The sequence below is a fragment of the Mycteria americana genome, chromosome 12 (assembly GCF_035582795.1).
Source record: "Mycteria americana isolate JAX WOST 10 ecotype Jacksonville Zoo and Gardens chromosome 12, USCA_MyAme_1.0, whole genome shotgun sequence".
Taxonomy (NCBI): Eukaryota; Metazoa; Chordata; class Aves; order Ciconiiformes; family Ciconiidae; genus Mycteria; species Mycteria americana.
In genome coordinates, this window is record NC_134376.1 from 4,329,532 (window position 1) to 4,355,273 (window position 25,742).

A 25,742-nucleotide genomic window follows, 5' to 3' on the forward strand; every position below is an offset into this window, starting at 1 on the left:
TGCTCCTTGATGTCCTCGGCCGCTCTCCCAGGCTGAGATCCCCCCAGTAAACCCCCATCCCTATCACACAAGTATCTTTTCTTCTGCACCGGGCCAGCACCCCTGTTTTCTCCTTTGCTGCGTGACCACGTAGCCTCCGTGAGCGCTCCGGGGGCGAGAGCGATGCCCACAAACCCACGCCATCCTCCCATCCGTCCACCGCATCCCCTGGCCCGTTGTCTTCCTGAAACCCGCCGGGACTTGGCCCTCTGCACCGCTGTGCCGGCCAACAGCGCGGCCTGGCAGAGCCGGCATCCCGCACCGGCGGCGATGCCAGTGCCCGGAGCAGATGGTGGCAGTCGTCCGGTCCCTTCCCCGTGGCCGGTTTTTCGGCCGGGAGCACGGCGGCCTCGGTGCGCGGGCGGGCGGGCGGCGAGACGGGAGCCAGCTCGGCCGGCGAGTCAGGGGCAAGGTGTATTAATGGCACAGATAACGTCTGTTTTTAATTTGGATAGATGAGAGCTTATTTCCCGACTTAGCTCGTGCGGCGCAGCGGCACGCGTGTCTCCCGCTGCCCGCACCCAGCGGATGGGGAGGGGGACACACGCCTGTTTTGGGTCATCAGTGGAAACCCAGAGCCCAAAAATGGCCTTTCTAGGAGCAGAGGTGGGAAGGGAGTGGGGTGCGGGGAGAGCCAGACTGGCTGCCCACAGGGACGTCCCGCAGCCCCACGGTGGGCTGGCATGGCTTGAGTTTGGGGGATCTTGGCTGGGCTCTGGGGTGGATGCTGCATCCATCAGCCTTGGGTCTTTCTCAGCTTGTACTTTCAAGTCCCGGTTATTGCACTGTGATCTACTGTGGGGCTTGAAGCCTCTTTTCCCCAGCACCCCATCTCCCTCCTGCTGCAAAACCCCTTGGAGCAAGCGGGGAAGATTCCCATGGCAGCAAAACCCTGCCTTGGCATGGGAGATTTGTGAACAACCCTGCACCTTTTGGGGCTCAGCAAAACCAGGATGCTCGAAACCCCACCCTCTCCAGCTGCTGGGCTTTCGGAGGGGCTGGAGGACGGTGGGCTGTGCCCCTGGGGCCAGGCTGCTCGCCACGGCACGGGGAGCACACCTGGGTGGCGGTACCCGGTCCGAGCGGCCCCGTGCCATCGGCAGGACGGGTGACTTAGCACGTTTCCCCATCCCCGCTCCCCCCTCGCCTCCCCCTCGGCCTCTTCCTCCAGGAGCCCTGACACTAATGCAGTGCGAGCGTGGGATTTATGGGCGGCAGCCCTCCAATTGGGCCATCCGTCTTGATTAAATTAGCCCTAATGGCTCTGCGCTGACTTGCTCGCAGCCCCGCGCAGCCGCGCTGCAGGCGTCGGGAAGGGGCCCGCCGGAGACCCCGCCGGGTGCGTCCCCTTGCTTCGCCCTCTCGCCCTCCTTTCCTCGCTTCGACGGCTCCTAAGCGAACGGCCGAAGGGTGAGGCCGGATCCTGACCCGAGCTATTCCCCGGCTGGGACCCCCTCGGGGTGCAGTCCTGCACCCCCAGACGGGCGCGCTGGGGGCGATGGGCTTCCCCGCGGCTCTCCCCAGCCCCGGGGCAGCGGTGCCCGGAGCTGATGGCAAAAACGTAGGGAGCCTCTCTGCTCCCTCAGTGGGATGGGTGAATCCCAGGGCTTGCCGGGATGGAAATCCCAGGCTGTTTCTTTGCATTTCCCATAGCAAACCGGGGAGCGAGGGGTAAGCTGCCAGCACGGCAGGGAGACGGGGACACCAGCCTCGCCAGTTCTGGCTGCCCAGCTCCCTTCTGCCATCCCAGCCGGCCCCGAGGGCTGCAGCCCCCCTGGGTGCCCACGTCTCCCCCTGCATAGAAGCCCCAAACATCTCCCGCTTGCTGCTTTGCTGGAGAAACCCTGTTCATGCAGCTCGAAATTGCCGCTGGCAGCCCCGGCGGAGCACCGTGCCGGGGAGCGGCAGGCGAGAGGGGGCCAGGGTTGGGGACCCCGCAGCCGCTCTCCCCGCCCCGGCCGGTGCCTCCCTGCCCGGCCCTGGCCCGCGGCCAGCTGCCCGCCCCAGCCCTGCAGCCAATTTCCGGGCTGCCCGGAGCGTTAATTATATTTATGGCTGGAGAGAGTGGAAGGAGCCAGGGGGCCGGGTGCGGGGAGCCTGGGGCTGGCACCGGGGTGGCGGGGGGATTCGGAAGGCTTTCCACGAGCGACGAGCACGGTGGGGTGGCGGGAGAGGAGCCCGCAGCGAGGAGCAAGCCAGGGTGCGAGGGGCTGCCCGACAGGCAGAAGGGAGCAGTGTTTTGGGGGTCAGGACACCGCTGGTCACCCCTTGGTTCCCTGGGTGGCTGTGCTCATGGCCACCGTGCCCGGCGTGCGAGCTGCTGTCCCCTCTGATCTGCAGACCCCGAATCCCCGCTGTTAGCTGAGCATCCATGGGGGTTTAGGCGTACCCCTGCCAGAACAAGGCCCTGCAGCGCTTTTCATCTGGGAATTTCAAAGCGTTGGTTAAAATGCACTATTTGTGGGGTTGGTGCAATGGGGTGAGATGGGGCAAGCTAGCGTGGAGAGGGGAGAGGAGGCAGCGCTGCAGGCGTCGCCCCGAGATGCTCTGGGGTTCGGGGCTGTTGGGGAGCGGCGAGGGGAAGCACGATGCTCCGTCGCCGTGCCGGGGAGAGGATGGGAGCTGGCGATGAGGAGAGTCACTGCTGCGGGATGCTGCCGAAGGGAAGAGGAGAGGGAGGGACCGCTGGTCCCAAACCCGTGGTGGGAGATGAAGAAGAGTGAAGAGAAAGCCGGGAAGGGGTGGGAGGCGATGCAAAAGGGAGATGGGGTGGGTGGGGAGGCAACCTCTTCATGTGCTGGGGGCTTTATAGTTTTTATGTGACCTGCCGGCTGCGTGACAGCCAAGCCGAGCAGTGTTGAGCATCTCTGTTGAGGCTGGAGGTCTCCTGGCTGTGATTTTTTTTTTGAACGAAGCCTGCGGATCCCCAAAAAGGCGCAGGCAGCAGCCCTGGGATCTCGCGGGCGACCGAGTGTGGAGGAAGTCTAGCAAAAATTACAGATGGTGGCTGGTTTGCATCTCCCTCTGGCTGGGAGCCAGCCGGGGTTGTGAGCCCACTGCAGCATCCCTCTGCCGCCCGCTCCCTTCCGCGGGGGGGAAAAGGCTGCCGGAGCAGGGTTTCACTTTGACCCTCTCCAAAAAGGCCTGGCTGTTATAAGGACAGGGTGACCTGGAGCCACCCAAAGCCTCCCAAACGGCTTAAAATAATGCTCACCACCAAGAAATAAACTTGGACTCCAATCAATCTTAAAAAAAAAAAAAAAAAAATCCCCGCCCGCAATAAAACGAAGTGGCTTCAATTCCCAGCCCTCCCCCTGCCCCCAGCTCCTCTCTGCACACGCAGACCCTGCCCCTTAAACCAGCCGAAAGCAGAGCGAAGCCTCTGGGGACACGGTACCCGCCATCGATTTTTCATGGAAGGCGCCCAGAAAGGACGGTGATGGACTGTGGGGCCGCAACCCCCCGACCGCAGCAGCCGGCGCGGGGGAGCTGAGATGGATCCGTCGGGAAAGGGTTGTTGCTTCGTCGCGGCTGTGGCTGTCGGAGCTGGGGCCGGGCTAGAAAAAGCAAGCGGAAGCCATCGAGGTGGAGGAGAGGAAGCGAGGAAGAAGAAGAAGGGCCGAAGGACTCGGGTGAAGCAGCCATTAGGAAAGTGCTGATGCAGAGGTTCACTTGTGTCTACGGGCAGAGTTGGAGTAGTTGCTGTTCACGGACAAAGGCGGTAGGAGGGAGTGGAGCTTTGTAGAAGCTGGAGCCTGTCTCACTGGGTGTCTGTGTTTCATTCCCTGTCAAAAGGCTGGGAGCTGGGGGAAAAAAGCAGGGAAGCGGCGAGCTGCAGCGCTCGCTCAGGATCAGATAGCAAGAAAACCAATAGCGGAGAGAAGAAAAAAAAAAAAAAAAAAAAAAGAAAACCAACCCACATCAACCAACCAACCCACCCACCCTCCACGCTGAGGCTGAAACGGGCAGGTCCCTGCCAACTCCACAGCACGCAGCGAGCAGGGAAGAAGTCCACCCTCCCCGGGCAGGAGCGGAGTTGAGCCCGAAGGATATTTGATGACACTTTGGCGACGATGGGTCCCCCAGCATCTTCCAGAGCCCATTTGAGGGTGAAGGCTCTGAAAGCGCAGAGGGAGTTTGAAGCTAAATTCACCTGAGTCTGGATCTCTTGGTCGCTGGGATTTATCTATTTTTTTTTTTTTTCTCCAGGGGGTGGCAGGGGAAAACCGAACCAAGAAAAAAACGTGGTGGTTTTTTTTTTTAATCTCCCTCTTTTTTTTTTTTATTTAATTTTTTTTTTTTTTTGGAAGAAGATATATTTTTTTTTTCCTGTGGTTGGAATGGAGGGGTTGGGTCTGTGCCTAAGAAGCAGCAGCCGAACATCGGTCCTGGGAGAAACCCGAGTGGATCTGGGGTCCCTCGCCAGCTAACTCTCCAGGACCTGCAGCCCCAGGGCCGGGGGGGCTGGATGCAGTGAGAGGTAAGTGACGGCTCCGGTGCCTGCTTGCCAGAGAGCCGGCGCGACAGCTCCTCCGCTCCTCCAGCTCCGTCTTAATCCCAAGTCAGAGGCAAAAACAGCAGTCTCATAGTGAGTCAATCGCTTCCACCTATTGCAGCCCTAATGGAGAAATAAGACGGGGAAGTTTCGCAGCAGCGGCAGCCTCACGGGTGAAGTTCCAACTCCTCGCACCCGTGCCCGAAATGCCAGGTTGGAGGGGGGATTTTGCAAAGCTGACCGCCGTCACCGTGCCAATGCCGTGGCCCCCCCTCCCTCTCCGGCCAGCGGCGAGGGTTTGCCGCTGCCCTTCGGGGAGTGCCGGTGCCTCGCTGGGCTCCCGCTCGCCTCCGCTCGCTTCCGCTCGCTTCCCCCGGCCAGCTGCCTTTCTCGGCCAAAACTTTTGCACACCGGCTGTTTTTGGAAATGCCCGTGCGGGGTTATGCCCCTATGCGTGTGCACACATGTATATGCACGCGCGTGTGCGACGCACGCTGGCGTGACCCTTCGATTCCCAGCTGCCTGGACCTGCCTGCCCGCACGGGGGGCACGCCTGGGAGCTGGGGAGGGGGGGGGGGATGCTTCGAAGGCAAACTGCAAAGCGCAGGGAAAAAAGCAAAGCAAGCCGACAACGACAGCAGCAGCAGCAGCATAATTGCATCACTGTAATAGTATCGGCGCTGAGCGCGAGCCAGGCTAGTAAAATTGTCCAGAAAATGAGCTGTACTAAAGTGCCTCCAGTTAGCAGCACCTGCACGCCTTCTCTGGGTGCTTGAGGCTATTTGTATTTTTAGAAGTCTCTCTTAATTATAGAGCAAAGAGTGTTAGAGGGAAAATGGTGTGTATTTAGCAGCATTCGTTCCCAGTCAGTTTTGCAGCAAATATGAGCACAAAATCACCAAATAGGGGTTTTTCTCCCCCCTGCACTTGTGATTTTGAACCACCTGTTTTGCAGTGGTGTCAGCAAACGAGGGCTGGATTTTTTCTTTCCTGTTCTTAGAAAGCGTGACGATGACTTTGCTTGTGTGTGAAAAGGATGGGAAGCGATCCCATTGCCTTCCCACGCCCCCTCTGCACCCCAAATCGACCCCGATCTCACAACGGGCTGCGAGACCTCCCTGCTCCCAGCCCGGGGGTGACACCGGTGGGGACAGGGGACTCGCGTGCCGGCGCCGGCTCTCCCGCAGGTACCAAAGAGCCGGGGATGTTTTACAGTTTGCTGCGAAAAAAACCCAAACCCTGCAACAACTCGTTTTGCTTCTATAAAGCTCCTTCCCCTCATCCCCTTCTCCGCAAAACTTTCCGGGGCCTTTTGTTCTGAACAGCAGGTGAAATTCCCTTTGTGTGAGCACAAAGCAACGAAGCCACCAGAAAATAATGAAAACAAGACTAAAAAAAAAAAAAATAAATCCTCGCCTGCTCCGTTCAGGCCTGGAATAACAGCGAGCATTCCCATCCGTGCTGGATAGGCTTAATAAAACATCAGCTTTGCTGGGGAAGGCACCTTATTTCTTGCCTCTGCTCTATGACACGCTTTGAAATCCTGTTGTTCTTTACCCAAAAGAGTTGCTTTACCTATGAAGTCAAGGTGGATTTTTTTTCCTGAGCCCTGAAATGACCCTGGGGGATATGGCGAGTCCCCTGGGGCCAGCCGGGGAGGGACGGTGGCAGTCCCCCCGGCCGCACGGCACGGTGCCACGGTGCTCCGTGATGCTCCGGGCACGGCCGTGGCTCACCGTGGGTTCCCCCCGGCTCTCTCCCCGCCGGCCGGCCGAGGCTGCAGGGGCGGCTTCCCCGGCAGCGCGGTGGGAACCGTTCCCCGCTGCGGATAAACTTCAGAGGAGCTGTCGGGGGAACTGCTCGGTGAGCTTGAACCCGGCATTTTCTCCCCAGTTGGCGTCAGGTTTTAGGGTGTAAATGTGCTTGAGAGACACGGGAGCCTCACCCAACCTCCGTGCCGGGTAGAAAAGAGGACGGGTTGGCAGTTTTGAGGACGCTGTGTCTAGAAAGAGCGGGAGCGCCGTCACTAAGAGGGATTGCTGGAGGGATGGATCCGTCCCCCTCCCGTCGCCACTCGGGTGCGTGGCACGCAGAGCGGGCACCTTATGTAAGCAGCGACGGCAGCGCCAGGCCCCGGCCGTGCCGTGCCGTGCCGTGCCGTCCTGCTCCACCACTGCCGGGCCCCGCGCGGCCTTGGCCATCTCCCTTAGCTCCCATTTTGGGGGTTGCCTCTGGGTGCAGGCACTGTATCACTGCGGGGGGAGCCCACAATCCCCCTCAATGGCTGGGGGGCCAGGGTGGCGAACAGCTCCAAGCCCGGGGGTTTGTCCGTAGTTTCTGCAGAGTTCACGGTCGTATCTTTCCCGGCGCTGGCTCTGGGGTCCCCAGCCCTGGGGAGGTGGCACCTGGGCTCGAGCCGATTTCTAGGCTCTTCTGCGCCCCTTGGCTAAGGTCCAGCCCGGTTTGGGTTGGACAGCACAGGGCGAGGGCTGGCTCTTGTGGATGAGAAGGGAGAAACCAGCCCAGCTTGCATCCGTTCCTTGTGCTGCCGACTCGCTGCAGGAGCCGGGAATTGTCCTCCGAGCACGAGGACACCGGCTGGCGAAGGACCCGTGTCCCTGTCCCAGAGCATGAGCCTGTCCCTCCATCCCACCTGCAGGCCCCCGGGTGCCCCAGCGCCCACCCATCCAGCTGCCCTGCACCCAGCATGCCCGAAATGGAGAGCAGGAGAGAAAAAAATGAGCATTAAGGGGCTGAGAGAGCCCCTGAGCCCCAGGGAGCGGAGCCCGGCAGGCGCCTTGCTGCCCCGGCCCTATTCCAGCTTCTGAGTTCGGGTGGGAAGGAGAAGGGTGGGAGAGGGCTGGCAGGTGGCTGGGGGGTCCCGGCGCTGCCCCCACAGCTCTGGGTGACTGTGGCCCTGTCACCTCACTGGGACATGCCCCTCTTTCACCATTCCTGGCTCGTTCCTAGCTTGTTCCCTTGTTCCAGCTCCGTCCTTTGGTCCCAGCTTGATCCTGGTTCCCAGCTCACTCCCTCATTCCCAGCTTGCAGCGAGGCAGGACTGCCGGTGGGCGATGGTTTTTTGCGAAGCTCTTTCAGATTCCCCCATTGGACTTTTGAAGCATCTGGTATCACTATCTCAGCGTCATTATGAATTAATTAACATTAATTCCCTGTTCTGGTATCTCCTATTTGCCAGGAGCCTTAGCCTGGGCATTTTTTCCCCCTTCCCCCAAACAGAAATGTCCAGATCCAGACTACCCCTGGCAGAAAGCCAGAGAGAAGCCATGTGGCTGGGGGGATCACGGGCTCCCAATCCCTGTCCCTGTCCCGCACCGTGACAGGGGACGCTGTCAGGCCCCTGCCAGTCCATTAGCCGGGGTAGGGCTTGGTCCTGGGGGAGCCCCGGTGCTGCCAGCGCTGCCTGCCCGCTCGCTGTGCCACCAGCACGGGGCACGGGTGCTTCGCAGATGGGTGACGCCGGCTGTGCCATCCCTCACCTCCGTCTCCCCGCAGGGCCGTGAGGCAGGTGACGCTGGGGCTGTCCTGTGGGGGAAGGATCCCCCTTTTAGCTCTGGGAAGCCCTGATCCTGGCTCCCCAGACTGTGCTAGAGGCACCAGGGATGCTCTCCTCAGGGATGCTGACCCGGGGATGCTAATGCCAAGGCTGCTGCTCCCAGGAATGCTGATCCCAAGGAGGGAGACCACAGGGATGCTGTCCCAGGGATGCTAGTGCCAAGGATGCTGTCCGACGGGACGCTGCCTCTCTAGAGATGCGGGGATGGGGATACAGACACAGGAGGTGGGTGCAGGCTGGGAAAGGGGCCGGGATCCTTTGCCCCAGCTGCGTTCACCCTGCTCCGTGAACCACCCCGAGGGAGACACAACCCAGGAGTCACAACCTGGCCACCCAGCTCCGTCCCTGCACTCTCGCTTGCAGGGGTGAGCCTCAGGAAAGTCGTGGCTGAGGGCTGCAGAAGGACTCAGTGGGATGTGGGTGCAGCACCCGCCTCCTCACAGCCCTGTCCCACCCCATCGCCTGCCCCCCTCCCTCCGTTACAGCAACACAGCCCTCCTGCACACGTCTGGCCCCCCGCTTCTGCCCCCTGCCACCACCATGTGCCCCACGGCAGGGCCACAGCAACCCCCAGGGCCACCCCAAGCCCCCTTGCACCCCTTGCGGCGCGGGCTGAGTCAGCGGGGGGGTCCCCCCTATGCTCCGTGAGCCCTGGGGCTGAGGTGGGGTGGGGGTGGCAGTCCCCGGGCAGGCTGGGGGATAACCCCAGTGTCCTACATCCCCGGAGCCCAGCCTGGGCTTACGTAACGGCCGTGCTGCAGTCTGCTCTGCTCAGCCACCAGTGCCACCGGCAGAGCTGCAGCGTGGAGCCCATCTCCCTGGATATTTGCTTTGCGGGGAGAGGGGGGATGGAGGGGCACGCTTGGGGGGTAGGCAAGCCCCAGGGGGCGGCCAGGACCTGGAGGGGGTGGTTGGCAGGGCTGGCCGGGCATGAAGGCTGGGGCGTCTGTCCCCACCCCATCTGTCTGGTGACCTTGGCAGCCGAAATCCCTCCTGGGTGGCAGCACCCTGTGGAAGGAGGGGCTGGGGAGGGGGAGAGCAGAGAGAGGCCTGCCCCAGTCCTAAGTGAGGTGTCAGGTTAGAGACCCTGCTGACATCCTCTGCCAACCGTGCTCCCATCTCTACCCTCCTCGGAGAGCATAGCCCCACTGTGCAGATGGGGAAACTGAGGCAGGAGGCTGTGACTCCCCTTGGGGAGCGGGTACCAGGGTCCCTCTGGACGGGGAGGAGGAGAAGGGACATTACCAGCCCCTTGGATACCCCTGGGCTGGAGAAGCCCCGGTCCAGGCTGAGCTCTGCCCCCGGAGCCGGTGTCCCCACTTGGGTCTGGCATGTGGGCGCAGGGACCTGCTGGCGCTCGGTGCAGCAGCCTTGCAGTGAGGGGCAGCTCTGGAGCTTTGCCGTGCGTACCGTCGTCCGGTGACATGGGGCAGGGGGGACGGCAGGCTGGCCGCAGCACCCTTCCTGCCCCCAGCTCGAGTCCCCAGGCAGGCGCAGGGTGACGGAGCGGGGAGCCTGGGGGAGAGCCGAGGCCGTGGTCTGGCAGGGGACCGGCACGTCGCCGTGCCTGACGGCTGCCGAATGCCGGGGTGCACCTGGGAGCTGCCCCAGTGCTGGCAGCCGCCGGGTGCCCGAGGGCTGTGGGTGGGCTTGGGGTGCTGGTAGCAACCCTGGGGCTCGGGGCGGTACTCTCTGAGTGTCCCCCTCCAGCCAAAATGTCATCGCAGCTCCGCTCCGGCAGGGCTTCGCTCCAGCACAGCTTGCCGGAGGCAGGAGGAGGGTTTGTGCCTGCAGGCACGCAGGGCCCGGCTCTGTCCCGCGGTCACCCGGTGCTGTGGGACCCAGCAGGTCTCTGTCCCAGCCCGAGGGTGCGGGGTCACCCGGTGCCACCGGGAGCTGGGCTACGCCTCTGTGGTACCTCATGGCCAGCACCGAGGTGGCCTCACTGGGGACAGATGCCACCACCCGTGGGTGCCACCCGCCCGCAGGGACGCCTGGCAGGGCAGCGCGGGCATCACTGCAGTGCTGCGGGAAAGCCCAGTATGATCCCAGTGCAAAAACCACGGTATCACCCACCAGTGAGAGCCAGGACTCCCCACGGGGACCAAGTCCCCGCGACCCCCGCCTCCCTCTCCCCCTCTGCCCCTTGTTCCCAGGCTCAGCTGGCGTTTCTCCCAGGGCTCGGTGGGACGGAGCCCAGCCGCCTCCCGGCATGCCACCGAGCCCGCTGCCCTCCCCGGGCACTCCAGCCAGCCCCGGGCACAGGGACCCCGTGCCCCGAAGCCGGGGGGAACCAAGGACGCCGGTGAGCTCATCCCTCCCGCCCAGGCCGGGAAAATCATTGCATTGTGCTTGCTGCAAGAGGCTCAAAGGCCTTTGGTTCCCTTTTAGGACGTGGCTGGAAAGGAGCCACCGAAACAAATGCCAGGAAAAATAAGCCTTCAGTAGCAGCTACTTTCTTTGTGGGTTTGGAGGGATCCAAATGCAGATCCCTCGCCTTGGGGAGCCCTTTGGGGACCCCCCCCCCGGTGCTTGGACTGCAGGGATAAACCTCCCCCAGTGCTGGACGGCCAGCGCTGGATCAGGCCCTTCTTTTCCGAAATGCCAAATCCGGCTCTGCTGGGTGATTCAGACTTTTGGGAAAGGCGGGCCGGGTGCTGCTCTGGATGCTGTCGCCCTTCGTCTCCGCAGCAGCACAGGGGAGCCCTGGCACCGCCATGGGGCTGGGACACCCGGCGCAGCGGGGTCCTGCTCCCCAACCTCGGCTGCGCCGGGGCCGGGTCTGGCAGTGCGGTTCTCAGCTGGGCTGAGAACGCCCTCCAACTCGTTACACACGGGGGCCAGCTAATCTCCATCTGACAGCGAGTCATCCTTCCTACCGCACGGAAGGCTGTAATGACAATGTACTTAAAGGGGCTGATGAATTAAGTGCATCTTATAAATGCATCAGATATTAAAATTCCCGTATAATTACAGTGCAACGGATTATGTGTGGTGCTGAAGGGGAAGCAATTCAGCGAGGCAAAGGAATTATAGAGGAGAGCCAGCGAAGCGTAATTACACACAGCTCTGCTCTAATGGTGGTGTAAAGCGAGGGGCTGGTTTGGAGCTGCGGCGGGAGCGATGCCGAGCTGCACCGGGGCTGTGCCGGCACCGAGGGCTTGTCCAGGATGCTGCAGGGGTTAAGGAGAGCGAGCGGGACCTGAAGGGCTTCGTGGAGGGGACAGAGGGAGAGGGCTTTGCTCGGCTTCATCCCTTCTTCTCCCGGGGAGGAAAGCGCCCTGCTTCCCGCGGGCTGGCTCCGGCCAGCCAGGGCCAGGGGCTCTGTCCATCGCCCGCCCCAGCACCCGCTGCTGCCGTGTGCACACACGCACTCGCCTGAGACAGCAGGCAGCGCCTGAGCAAAGATGAGAGAATCTGATGCCTTTCCTCTTTCCTTTCCTTTCCTTTCCTATTTCCTTTCCTTTCCTTTCCTTTCCTTTCCTTTCCTTTCCTTTCCTTTCCTTTCCTTTCCTTTCCTTTCCTTTCCTTTCCTTTCCTTTCCTTTCCTTTCCTTTCCTTTCCTTTCCTTTCCTTTCCTTTCCTTTCCTTTCCTTTCCTTTCCTTTCCTTTCCTTTCCTTTCCTTTCCTTTCCTTCTTTCGCTTTGCTTCGCTTTTTTCCTTTTTCAGTTTTCTTATTTTTCTTTTTTTTTCTTTTTCTTTTTCTTTTTCTTTTTCTTTTTCTTTTTCTTTTTCTTTTTCTTTTTCTTTTTCTTTTTCTTTTTCTTTTTCTTTTTCTTTTTCTTTTTCTTTTTCTTTTTTTTTCTTTTTCTTTTTTTTTCTTTCCCTTTCCCTTTCCCTTTCCCTTTCCCTTTCCCTTTCCCATTTCCCTTTTCCCTTTTCCCTTCCCCTTTCCCTTTCCCCTTCCCCTTCCCCTTTCTCCCTCCCTCTCCAGTCACTGTTCCCAGGCCCCCGGGCAGCTGCAGTGTGCGAGGTCCCGGCAGAGGCTGCCATGTCACCCTACCCACCGAGCGTCACCAAACAGGCGAGCCAGTTGCTCACATCCTCATTCCTCCATATTTTCCGGCGTCGGTGACACAGCGGGGTCTCCCTGGCGCCTTCGGCCCCGCTCCGCCCCGGTGAGGGGCTGCCACCTGCAAGGGGCCTCAGGGGAAGAACGTCCCCAGCACGGCTCGGCCGTGGGGCTGCTGGAGCAAAGGCTTGTCTCTAACGAGCTAGTGCTGGTTTTCCCATTAATTATACGGAGCGGTGCCATCATCAGACAATTAAGTAGTGTCGTCCCAGGCTCTGATAAGGGCAGGGAGAAAGGGAGGCGTGGGACGCCGTGCGATGGCACGCGTGCAGGGCTGCGTCGGGGGGGTCGGGTGCTCTGCGTGCTGCCCATCGAGGCACCCGCACGTGGCCACCAGCCGGAACCCTGCAAGCACCGTTGACCCGTCCCACCACCGCTCGCAGCACCCCCGCCTCCTCCTCCTCCTCCCCAGAAGGGCCGAGGGTCCCAGGGGACCGCTGTCCCCATCGCGTCCCCAGCCACAGCCTGCCCTCGCTGGGGAGACGGGGCCGCATGACGCCTGCCTTCGCTTTTGCAATGGCGCGTGTTCGCTAATTAGCAAAATCTGGCAATCCGCACCGTTCTCCCAGTCATTAATTATTATTAATTATTTGTTATGCAAATAAAGTTGAAGAGCGCAGCGCTGCAGGCAACACAAACGAAAACAGTCCCAGTTGCAGGCAGTTTATGTAACGGCGGGCGGGTGGACATCACAGGAGTCCCCGAGGCCATATAGCATCCATGCGCTGTCCCCTGCGTAGGGGCCACTGCATGTCGGCATCCCCTGGGACCTGGGGACACGTCGGTGGCATCAGTGGCAATGGGCGCTGCAGGGCTGGTGCCGGAGGGGACTGCAGGAGCGCGAGGATCTGGGACGTAATGGGGAAAACGGTGCTTTTTAGGGTCGCGGGGATGAGGGCGATGGGGGGACCCAAGGGTGGAGGGGGACAGTGTCTGTGACGGGTGGCCAAGGCAGGTGCTGCTGATGGAGGCAGGAAAGGCGATCGCTGGGGTGGGTTTTGTGGGCGCCGAGGGGTCCTGTCCCACCCCTTTCCCTGCGATCTGTCCCCGAGGGCGATGTTTGGGGAGAAACGGGGATGTTTCACCAAACAGCGCCGACGCCGTTTCAGTAAGCGGCAGTTTCTTGTCTCCGTCCTCCCAGCTGGAGGGTGGACGGGGCCAGGACCCGGCCATGCGTCCCCCCGGCCCCGCTGCCTGGCCACTGAGCCCCAGGGCGTTATTTTGGTGCTCCCCACCCTCCCTTTCCCCTCTGCCCCATCCAAGGCTTCCTTCCCGCTGTGCTCCCCACGTGCCTCCGGGCTCGCCATCGACCCCAAATGCAACCACCCATCGCATCCCCGTGTCACGGAGCGATAACGCCGGTGGCATCGTGCCGCAGGGACGCAGGCTGGCGGTGGTGGGGCCCTTGCCCGAGCCCTACCTGAGCAATTGGAAAGGGAACCGAGAAAAAATGGAAATTAAAGAGAGGAAAGAATTAATCAGGATCCTGCCTCGACCACAATGGCTTTGTTTCAGGAGAGCTTATACCACACGCTCGCTAATGCCATTCCTCAGAGGCCTTCGGAAAGCAGTGGGGTTTTGGCGATGCTCAGGCACGTTTTTGGTGCGCTGCGGATGCGAGCGTGCATTAGGGCTGTGCTTGGTTCCTGCCCAGCCGGTGATGTCCCCCGGCATCCAGCCGCTGTCCCCAGCCGGGCTCTGCAGCGTGAGGCAGCCACCGTCGTAAAGCAACGACCCAGCAGAGCGGAGATTTGGGGTGAGAAATGTGTTTTCACAAAGCGATGCCTCTCCTGCTGGGCACTGCTGCGAGGCCGTGCCCTGGAACGCTGGAGAGCCTGGCTGGAGGGCTGCTCGCTCCTTCTGGTTAGGAGATCATCCTATAGTGGCTATATAGCGCACCCTGAATACGCTGAGCACAAGACAGCCTGCGTGCTGGTAAAAATCCTCTTCTGCCGTACACGAAGCGCCATGCAGGTTGCCTGTACATCCCTCCCCAGCGCCTGGTGTTATTTGCTTTTTTGCACTTATTAGATCCCCCAGTTACCACCCCGTAAGCCTCGGTCAGAGAAACCCTGTATTTCCTCCATCCTGGGGTACTTGCCCTGGACATTTCTTTAGGGGGAATTCAAAGCAGGGACGGGAGAGGAGAGGGGCTTTGCACGAGCCGTGCTCAGAGCTGCAGCCGATGTCCCACAAAACTCTCCCATTATTCCTGTGCCCGGTGTCCGTGGGGAGCTCGGCCTCTTTTCTTCCTTCTCCGCTGCAGGAATCAACTCTGGTTGCTGCCAGGGTTATCTCCATCCTCCAGCTTGCTGCACGCTCTGCTAGTTCACCATCCCTCTGAGGGCTGGGGCTCGACCCTGGCCGGGCAGCACGTGTCCCTGCAGAGGAGGACGATGTCTTTATTTTCCCATGGCCAATAACAGATTTGGAGATAAAGTCTGCGGAAATGGGGACTCGTGGAGGTTCCCCGCCTGCTGCCGCAGCTGCCTGGGCGCTCGTGTGCGCTCGTGGCCCCATCCTGAGCCCGAGCCCGGGCCAGCAGCTGTGGTGGGGGGCTGGAACCAGATGCCTGTTTCTAATAAAACTCGGCTCCCGCCGTGAGCCGCGCTCATCCTCACCCGCTCCAGATGATAACGGTGGGGATGCCGCTGCGGGATGGACCTTGTGGTAAACATGAAAAGCGGCTGAAGGTGAAAGGACCGGGCTCCAGCTCCGCATCTGCGCACTGGCCCCGCTTTGCCGAAATAAGGATGCTCTAAGGAGCCAAAAAAAATCTCTTGCCCGAGACCTGGTGCCCATGGAGGGGGATGTGGGGGCTGCGGGGGGCTGGAGGCGGCAGGCGGAGGGCCGGGGCGCTGCGTGGAGCACGGCAGGAAGGAAGCGCTCGGTGAGGACACAGCCAGCACTGCGTGCACGTCCTTACATATGTGCTATTTTCAGCTTGACGGGGAGCAGGCCAAGTTCTCCGACAGATTGAGTTTGGAGCTGCAATCCTCCTCTCCTCCTCCCCCCTGCCCAGCACCCACTGCCTGCAGGCGCGGGGAGCCCAAGCGCGCTCCGGGCACCTCGCTCTGCCCCGCTCGGTCTCTGTTCCCGCCGGGGAGATGCACGCACGCTGCACGCACGCTGCCGGCGCTGCCGCTGCCCGAACCCCCCCTGTAGCAAGGCCACAGGAGCTGATCCTGCTCGGGGGGGACAGTGGCTCCAGCTTCTCCCCTTCCCACTCCGGGCTGGTCCAGGCACCGGCACCGGCATCCTCCCAAACCCATCCCCGCTCCGACAGGGACCTGCAGCATCTCCTGCCTTTGGCTTCGCACACTTGTGCACGCTCCCTTCCTTTTTTTCCAAGCAGAAAAGATCCCTCCTTCCTCTTCTCCCCAAATCCCCCCTCCTGCCCTCTTCCCTCTCCCCACCACCGCGACCCCTCCAGAAGTGCAGCTGCTTTTGCAGCCGCGTCCTCGCCCTGCTTGAAATGCAGGAAAGAAATCCATGTGCAACTTACTGTCTCGGCACCCTGTAATCATTTTGTCAGCCGAAAAGCACTTTTGTCAAACCCCCACAGGCAAACTGGGAGGGGATGGCTTGGGGAGAGGCACCTGACACCGCTCTGTGCTTTTTTTTCCCCCCTTTTTCATCCCGGGTTTTGCTTTACGGGTAGGACGAGCGTTGGGTTTTTCTCTCCTTTCCCTCTTCGGGTGCTTTGGCGACTGTCCGGAGAGAGTGAAAGGAATAAGGACAACGTTGCGGGAGAGCAGCGAGGCTGGAGAAAATGCATCGCCAGCAGCTGGGTTTGCTTGACAAAGCGCAGTTACGCAATGGGAGGAGAAAGCCCTTCGGCCGGAGAGGGGTTTCCAGCAAGGACTAACGGAGCCCCAGGCTCGGTCACCTGGGATGGCCCCGAGAGTGGCCCTGGCTCCTTTTGGGTGCTGGGGGGCATTAAATGGCTCCTTTCTGTCCCGTACATGAGCTGCTCGGGGGGGGGGGTCTTTACAGCGGGAGGTTAATGTCATTGGCTTGCTCCGTCCCGAAAGCAAACAAACCATGCGGCAGCGGCTGCCCTGCCCAAACCTGGGAGCGGTTCCTTTCCCCAGGGCCGGGTCCCTGAATGAGATGTGATTGCCCTCAATGCTGCCTCTCCCGCTCCAGCTCTGGGGGGGGGGGGGTGTCCCTTTCTCAAGCCCTTCAGCATCCCCGATGAGCGTCTGGGGTCACCGCAGCGGGTGACACCAGCCTTTGTCCTCCGGGAAAGGGGTTGAGGGCATCTCTTAGAGTAGGCAGTTTGTACGGCCTCAAGGACGGGCTCTGCTTTACCCCAGCATGGGATTCCCAGGGGCAGGCGGACAGGGCGGGGGGCACAGGCTCTTGCTGCAGGACCTCTGATTTGGGCACCCCTGCACCGCAAGCCGGCAGCGTGGCTCTCTCCTCCCTGCTTTTTTTTTCGGCTGGAGCTTGCCCGAGCATTGGGGCGAGCTGCCTTTGCCAGCCTGCGTCATGCAAGCACCGCGGGGAGTTTGCACAGAGCCGATCCGTTCTCCCTAACCTTTCCGCTAATGAGGAAGCAAATGCCTGGGATGGCTGCGGTGCTAGAAGGTCAGAGCCGTCGCAGCCCGATGGCCCCGCGGCTCGGCCCACGGTCCCGTCCTCCTCATGCCTTTCCCATGTCCTTAGTGATGTTTTGGGATGCAAAGAGGGGCGGGGAACGAGGTAGTCTGTGGAAATCTTGTGTCCAGGCTGGTACCGTCGGCTGGAAAAATGATCGGCCATAAAGCAAAGCACTTGTCGAGCCCTGCGTAACAAACAGGCAGTCGTTAACTCTGCACGAAGTGTTTGCAGGTCTCAAAACACTCAAAAACCCACTTGCAAATGCTGCTTGTCTAATTAGGGTACCGGGAAAGACTCATCCATCCTTATGTGTCCAGTGCGTCCTCATCTGCGCACGTGAAATTTGGGCCATCAAACACTCGCAGCCGCCGTCGCAGCAAGGCGCTCCCGTCCGGAGACAGGTCTTTAAATCATCCCCGAGTGCTGGGAAAATTGCAGACAGCTCGAGAGCGGAAAATGAAAAGGCGAAACATTGTTCCTGGAGCTTTTGCCTTGAATTATTTGCTCAGCTTTAATAATAAGTTACATGCAAGGAAAAAACTGAAGCAGCTCGGATGATTTGCTGGGGAAAACTAGTCCTGTGGATGCTGCGGAGCGGTGCCCGGTCCCCGGCTCCTCCGACAGCCTTTGGGGACAGGGACTGATATGCTCCGGGAAGATGGGCTGGGAAAAGAGATCAAAAAATAAACCCTCTTTAATGTGTTTTGGTGCAGTATCCAGAAGTGGGAGCTGGGACTGAAGCTTTTCATTCATTTTTCTGGAGGCGGTGAGGAAAGCAGTGGTGGGGATGAGCCCGCTCTGTCTCCTCTCGCTGGCCCCATCGCTTCCGTGGACTAATACCTGGCAGGCATCAGCAGGGCAAACTCCGGGCTGTTTTCCCTGCCTTATTCTAGGCTAGTTTGACTAAATCGAGCTTGTTTAGGATGAATCACTCCAGCACTGCTGGTTGTGACCTGCTGGCCACCGTGCTTGCTGAGCCTCTGCAATTCTCCTTTTATTGGTAAAAATGAGAAGTTGCTTTTTCTGCCTTTTTCTCCGGGATCACAGATTGCAAATAACGATTGCCTTAAACACAGGCTATTTCATAGCTTGCTGGCGCTTTCGGGGATGGGATCGCTGGGTGTTCAGTGCCGGTGACACCAGGAGCCAGGCCAGTCTTGTGTCGGCATGGTCCAACGGGCACCTTAATTTAACTCTCCTTAATTTAACTCTCCTTAATTTAACTCTCCCCTTTCTCGTCTTTACCTCCTTTAATGAAGCAGAGTGGATGAGGTCTTGCCCCAAACTATGCCTTGCATACTGCACGCCCGGCCCGGGGCTCTGGGTCGGTTCGATGGGCTGCTCATAGGAAGGTGGTGGCTGGGCTGGATCCGCTCAGCTGAGCTGCGATGGATCCCCTTTTCTTTTGTGCCTGATTCTATGGGATCACATGGAGCGCGAGGAGCTGTTTGCACTGCCTGCCCGTAGCCAAACCCATCTCCCTAGTTTCTGTTTGCTCCTTTTTCTCCCGTTTCCTTTCCATGGGGTTATTTATAGCCGGGCCAACTCTGCTCCCCATGCTCCTCTCCCTCCTGCTTCCCCAGGTGCTGCCCTGGAGGCAGGCAGCTTGTTCCCAGCGAAGGATGCTGTCAGGGCTTTGCCCAAGGGCGCAGGTATAAAACTTCCTGCAGGAACAATTTGCTGCAGAAATTATGCTGAACTAGCCAAATTGGGCACTTTTCGGGGGAGCGACCAGGAGCGCACTGAAACCATCTCCCCTGCTTGCTTCCAGCGCGATCCCATTGCTTGTGCAACCCAAAAATGTTTTGAGAGGAAAATCTAAGCTGTCTTTATCCTCTGGACTGGACTGGGACCCTGTTTTGGCATTTCTGGCAATAGCAAAGTATCTGTTTTCTCTTATTCCCGTAAGAGCCCCGAGGAGTTTGCCGATGCCGAACCGCATCCCCTTAGACCATGGAGGGTCTGGACGAGTGGTGCAGGAAGGCAGGGAGGTCTCCGGGAGCCCGCAGAGTGGCTCCGCATCTGCCTGGCTGCTGGCAGAACCCAGCAACCTTTCCCCCAAATTGAAAACGTGCTTGAAGGGTAAAAAAAACCCCCAAAAATCCCAACAAAAAAAGTCCGTAGCTGCGATGCTGTCTGTGTCTGCAGCATTGCACAGCGGGGACAAGCTGCACGAGCAGGCTGCCGTGCACAGAGCCCCGAGAACCTATGCTGGGTAGCTGAAAGAGGTGGTGCGAGCCTTCCTCCTCCCTTCCTCCCCCTTGGAGAGGAATGTCCTGTTTCTCTGGGGAACAACATATCTCCTTGGCATCTTTCTCTTTGGAAGCTTTGATTTCTTTTCCAACTGTGGCTCTCCAGCCTCAGCAGCATGTCTCGGATATTTTTTTCTCCCCGTGGTCCCCCTCCTGTTGATCCCAGGGGGAAGGCTGGTTGGAAATCTCTCCGGCAGCCTTGGCTGGAGGGGATGGAGGGCCAGGGGCAGGGGGTTGCCAGTTCATTTGTTTTCCTCGATGGGGCTTCAAAAAGTGATGGGCTGATGGGTTTGGAGTCTCAGGGGGGCAATTTCCCTGGCAGCATCCAAGTTGTGTCACCTCTCTGCTTGGCTCTGTGACGACAGTGTTGATTTGAATTCTTCCAACTTAAGACTGATTTAAATGATGGTGAAGTTGGGGGGTGGCGTGTGGGAGTAGAGCACTGAGCGCTATTCTTTTTTGGTTGTCATATGCCTCCATAAAGACTTCTGCCTTGGGGATTTGCATAGATCCGTGGTCCAGATTGCGCTACAAAACCCACCGGTGGTCTGCAAAGCTATGGCAACGGCTTCTGCACTGGCTCCTGAATCAGACGAAGCTGGAAAGTTTAGGTGTGTTTGCAAGTCTTCGTGCCACGGCCGTTCCTCTTTGGTTTGGGGGCTGCAGCCAGGGCTCGGAGGGCAGCTGGGAACCCCCTCTCCGCTCCTGACCCACAGCATTCCCCCTCCTCTGCAGCCCCATTCCCTGGGAGATGCCACAATATATTCTATTCTATTCTATTCTATTCTATTCTATTCTATTCTATTCTCTGCCAGCGCGTGCCGCTTTGCCGAATGCTTTCAGCCTCGCTCTTGAGACCACTTTAATTTGATGGAGAGGTGGTGAGGTCAGGGAAAAAAACCCATTCTCGATGCTTTTGTGAAAAATAGGTGTTTGGGTAATGACCTCATGGGGAGGGAGGCTGCAAAACGAGCCGGTCTCCTACCAGCAAAACCGCAGGAGGCGAAGGAGGGGGATCGTGCAAATGTCCCAGCCACAGGGAAAGCTTAATTCGGCGGTTGTAATCGCTGAGGACACGCACATCTGTAGGAAAGCAGGCTCCCTTCCTCGCACTGCTCCCAGAAGGGCTTGTTTGTTTAATTTTATCTCGCAGAGAAAATTATAAAAGGAAAAAAAAAAAAAAAAACCAACCCAAACCACCACCCTGTGGTTTTGCTCAGCTGCAGCACAAAAACGCCCCAGCGGAGCCCGGAGAGTGCCGGGGACCGAAACCCTCGCCTGAGCCCAGGTATTTCTATCGGGGAGAGGGGCAGCGAGGGGGCTGTGCTGCAGCCGGCGGCCCCGGTGCTCTGCCAGGACCCCCCTGCCCACCCGCGCGGGGCCGGGCAGGACGGAGCCGGCTGTAGGAATCACCAGATCTGGAGAAATCCGGACATTGCACTCGCCACTCTGCTCTCCCTCCTTCCACCTTGTGCTGAGCGAAACCCCCTTGCCTAGAGCAGCTGTAACCATGAAAGAGGGAGGTATTTGCCCTTTGGGAGGCTGGAGGAGGCTGGGGGTCTTGCCAGGAGCCCCAGCACGGCAGCCTGGCTTGCCCAGGTACCAGCAATGCACTTTCTGACCGAGCAGAGGGGGTAAGGTTGCATTTTGGGGCAAAAAGTTGAGCTCTTTGGGATGGCTGGTGCTTTGCAAGCTGCCGTCTAAACCCTGCCACGGTCACGGCTGGCCAGGGCTGGTGCGGCTGGATAACGTAGCAGTGCTTGTGCTCTGGTTTCAGCTCATTTTCTCCTCTGTCATTAGTTTAAATTTCCGAGGGAGCCTGGGCTTGGCATCAGGCGCTGACATCCTTTAATTTAGCAAATGTAAAAATGGGACCTTTTCCAACTGGAGCGATTAGAAACGTCCCGCTCCGTTCCCCAGCCGTGGTGTCGGGCGCTGGCCGGGCCGTCACCCCGCGCTGTCAGCCGCCCCTCTCCCCCCACCGGCGTGACTGCGGCTGAGACCTCCCACACTCGTCACACGGGTGTGACAGCCCGTCATCACCATCCCTGCCCGCTGCTCAGCGCTGCCGGGAGCTGCCGATGGTCCCGGCTGGCAAAGAGCAATAGTGGGGGGCTGGATGCAGGAGGGGAGCTTGCTGGGGAGAGGGATGGAGCCGTACCCCCCGTGACACCCCCAGCAGCACCCGCTGAAGTCCCATCCGCAGCAGTAACCCCCCTTTGCCCTGACAAGGGCCTTCGCCACCTCCGGGTTTGCGTATAATGGCGCATGTCCCCCTTAAGCTGCTTAATGAGGGTTAAGAGGCTAACGGGCTTATTACCAGCAATTATTTCCACAGCCCTGCAGGTGTCCCTGAAAACGGCGGGGCCCCGCACCTGCCTGGGACCATCCTGCTGGTATGGCCACTAGCCAGCCTGGGGTGCCACGAGATTGTCAGTGCTCAACCGGCTGCCGGAGTCAAATCGATAGCCCTTTTTGGTGTGTTTTTACACCCCGTTGCAACGATCCAGGCTGTGGTTTTGGTAGGGGAGTGGAGCGGGGGCTGCCATCCCTATGGATACCTCCCCCCCCCCCCCCCCCCGCCCTGGTCCCTCTCGCTCTGCCTCCGGAGCGGCTTTGCAGCATCCCTGGGCGGTCGCCTGGAGACGGCCGCGGCGGGTTGCCACAGCGACGGAGCCTTCGCTCAGCATCCCTCCAACTCCGCCGCCTTGGCCGAAGTTGGGCGAGAGAAAAATATCCCGGGGAGGGGCCACCCCCCCCTCCCTGGGCAGCAAGTGCAGGGCTGGGGAAACTGAGGCACGGCTGGTGGAGTTGGAGGCAGCTGCGAGGTGATGGAGGAGGTTTTGGAAGCTGCCTGTGGGTGCGATGGGGCGAAAAGTGGTGGAAATGGGGCGGGTGGAGGGCAGGGGGTACCCGCAGTCTCTGGGGGGGGTCAGCGCTTTGTGGGGGCAGGTGCTGGTGCAGCATCTCCGCACGCGTCCCGCTAGCAGCAGCGTTTGATGGTCACCATGGCGATGTCAGCCGCGTTCGGGCTGTCGTCTGCTTTGACATCCAGCGCGCGCTGGGATGGGCTGGAGGGGTGTGCGCACCCCGGGTGTGCGGAGAGGGGGATCAGCCACCCAGAGCCCAGCCAAAAACCTGGGCTCCCCCACACAGGGCGGGAGGACCGGCTCTGATGCCACCAGGGTCCCCCCAGCATGGGGTCCCACGGGGCCAGGCGATGGCGCGGGCTGGTGCCTGGCCCTGGGGGACCCGCCGCGGTAAGGGAGAGGAGGGTGAAGCCCTTTGGGGTGACACTGGCAGTGGTGTCCCCTGCCAGCCCCGCCACGGAGAGCTTCTGCCCTCCCGAGCCTATAATTACAGACGATGTCCGTGGAGGGCGAGGAGAGGTTACGTAACTTCGGCATTTGGAAAATTCTTTCTGCTCCCTTATCGGCTTTATAAATACCTCGAACTCAGGCCAGGCCGGGGGGGAGGTGATGACATGGGCTGCAGCCCGTCCCCACGCTCGGGCCCATCCGGCCACCGTGCCTCAGTTTCCCCCTCTCTATGGACAAAAGCATCCCTGCTGCATCCTGCTGCTGTGCTGAGGGGAGGGCTCCTTGCTGCCAGTGTGAGCACCGGTGGGACCAGCAAGTTTTTTTCACCTTCAACAGAAAAGGAGGGCGATTTTTCCTCTTCCCCTGGAAAAGGCTTGAAGGTGCTTTTTGGGTCACGGCCGTCATTAAATGGCAAGTTCAAAAACCCCAGGTCCTGCCTGCGGGCACTTATTGCCTTGCTCTAATCTGGTGTCACATCCCCCAGGTTTGAATTTGTTGCGTCCTTCTGGCTGGTCTTTCATGTCCTAAAAAATCCCGGGGCTGGGGCCGTGCGGTGCCTTAGCCGCTGCGTTTTCTCAGCAGGGTGCTGGTGGTGGGTGCTCGCCCCGTTCCCCCTACCCCGCACAGCACCGTCACAGCTCTCCCGACGCCCCTGCCACCCGCACGGCAGAGCCAGGGGACAGCGGGATGCTGGCGAGTCCCGAGCATCGCCGGCAACCGCTGCAGGAGGTCTGGGGCCGGGGGGGGCTGGAGCGGGGCCCCCCCAGCTCACGTGTGCTTGCATTTATGCCGCTTGCAAAGTTATCTCCCTGGGGGGATGTCGGAGGGCGGCCGGGGCCGTGTCGATAGGAGCACGCACGGCGCACGCAGCCAAGGGCGGCCGGGATGGCGTTGTGTAACTCTCCGTGCGGCTCTTGGCTGGGGGCATGTCACTGCGTCCCACCCTCCCCGATGCCACCAGACCTGGCCGCTGCCCCAGCCGCAGGGCACCTTCGCTCCGTGCCCACTCGTTGCCACCGCAGCCACCCGGCCGTGCTGGGACCCGGCGTGGCCTCTGGCTTTACACCTCCAAGGGATGCTGGCGGGCAGGACCGGGACCCCAGGGGTTAGGTCAGCTGTTGTGGCTGGCAGTAGCGTGCCACCCCCTTTGTCCCCCGAAATCTCCCCTTGCTGGTGTTTTGGTTTTGCTTGCTGGAGAAACGGTGCCCTGCTCCTTATCAACCTGTGTGTGCAGGCACAGCGTGCCCGGGCTCGCCAACACCGGGCTTTGCACTCACCTTGTTTATTGTAGGGTTGCCCAGGAACACATGTGCGGGTTAGTTTTTTAGGGCTGGCCAAAAAAAAAAAAAGGAATTCCTGGCTTCTACTTTATTGCTTTTGTGATCCTGCAGTGTCTGCCTGAGCGAGCCACCCATCAGTGAGCTGGGCTGTGCAAAGGAGCAGAGGAGGCAACGCAACTGGGTGTGTGCCGAGCCTCGCTGGTTTAAAAACAACCTTTTAAACGCCCAGGTCTCTGCCCGCAGGGTCTGCAGCCGCCGGGTCCCTTAACGAAGCGATGCACGACAGCGCCCGAGTCTGGGCCACAGAAATAATGAGAAGGGAGTTATTTTAGGGACTTCCACGTCTGCCTGGTGGGTACCTTCGTGGCCACCTCCATTTGAGCAGGGCTTCCCAAACGAAGTGGGTGCCCCGGGCGATGGCGGTGGGGTGGCAGACGCCGATGTCAGGCAGAGATTTGACTTCTTGCTGCTGGGGCCAGGCTGAGAGGGCGCCTGGGGCTGGTACCCGCGGGCAGGGAATGAGGGAGGATTAATTGAGCCGCTGATCCCTGACAGCGAGAGGGGACGGGGAGCAGCGAGCCCCCCCCGGCGTTACACAACGCCTGTGCTAAATCTTCACTGCAGCAGATAAAGACGGTCCCCAAAATACCCTGCCCTGCCTTTGCTGCCCCTGCAGCTACTTGGCTTTGGGGTCACGTCTGCAATCTGGGGGTGTCTGGCTCGCCGGTGACGTCGGGGCAGAGTGGAAAGGGAAAAAACCCAGGGCCAGAAACCTGGTACTCCCCGGGAAGGAGATCTCCTCCAACCAGGGTCAGCCCGAGGAACAAAAGCGTTAAAGGGAGCCCTTGGAGGATTTAAAAGACACTGAAACTCTTGAACTGGTGTGTGCAGAGCCACGAGCTGGAGGAAAACTAGTAGCAGAAAAGCAGTGCAAAGGCCTCTTTAGTCTTGAAGATGGCGGGCAGCATCACGTGTGTGCCAGGGGGGTTTGTCACCCCCAACAGAAAGGGAGGGGGATTTTTCTTCCTCCCCTGGGAAACACTTGAAGATGGGTTTTGGGTCATGGCCATCATTAAATGGCAAGATCAAAGAACCAAGGTCTTGTCTTGGACCACCGACTGCCTCGCCCCAGGCTGGTGCCTGATCCTCCAGGTCTGAATTTGTCGCATCCTTCTGGCTGGTCCTTTGCGTCCTCAAAATCTCCGAAATCCCCTTCGAGCCGCTTCTCTTCCAGTCCCCGTATTTTGGGCTTCCTACACTGCCATGACCGCGATGTCACTCCCTACCCCTTAGAAATACCACCGAAGGTGGATGTCCCCCTTGCTGGTGGTGGGTCCCCATGGCCACAGCCCAGGTGCCAGCTCCTGTACATGTAGGGAAGAGGAGAGGCTGTAATCTGAGCTCGGGAGCAATTAGCCAGGACGGCGGCGTGCTGCCCAGCAAAGTCCCCGCTGCCTGCTCGCTTGCTCGGCCGCCGGCATCGGGCTCAGCATCTACGGCTCTCACTGCGATCGCGGGGTAAGTAGGGCCAGGAGGGCGGCTCTGCCCGAGCATGGCATGCCCTTCCTCCTCATCTCCTTTCTCCTGGGGTTAAAAGCCAAGTTTAGGGCTCTGCTGACACCTTAACCCACGGTGATGCCAAAGGGCAGTGGAAACGCAGCCGCATCCGGGGTGGAAACGGCAACTTTACCCCAGCACGACCAAGGAGCCAGGAAAATTGCCCGGGATAGCGGGACATGGGTTGTATTTCTCACCGAGAGCTGAGCAATTGCTAACGGTTGGATGGAGCAGGAATAACCATGGGTTTAAAGCCCGAAAAAAGAGTGGAGGATGCTGGACGAGCGGTTGACGGTTCAGCCTTGCTTACCCTCCATCTCCCCTTGCTGGAGGGACCTGCGCATCCCAAGCTGGCTCTCATGCTCATCCCGCTTCTCTCGGTGCTGATTCCCAGCCGAAACACCACCGTGGGGAGAGCGACGCCGAGCGCCTCGGCACCGGCTGCAGCCGTATCGGCTGCAGCCGGTGCCGAGGCGCTCGGCGTCGCTCTCCCTGCGGCTCACGGCTCCGTTGGCTCCGGCTGGCAGCCCCATCGCTCCCAACCT

At 60.0% G+C, this 25,742-nt stretch overlaps 1 protein-coding gene across 3 annotated transcripts in view; it reads left to right on the forward strand.

The window, feature by feature from the left end:
- Positions 1-3,869: 3,869 nt before the first annotated feature.
- The window catches only part of KCNJ12 (potassium inwardly rectifying channel subfamily J member 12), a 33,170-nt gene continuing 11,297 nt past the window's right edge, over positions 3,870-25,742 (forward strand). For 2 of the 3 annotated variants that reach the window (XM_075514656.1, XM_075514657.1), the window contains exon 1: positions 3,870-4,519. The gene's annotated coding sequence lies outside the window, so the exon portion shown is untranslated. The remainder of the gene's footprint in view (positions 4,520-25,742) is intronic. The other variant, XM_075514655.1, reaches the window with a different exon arrangement.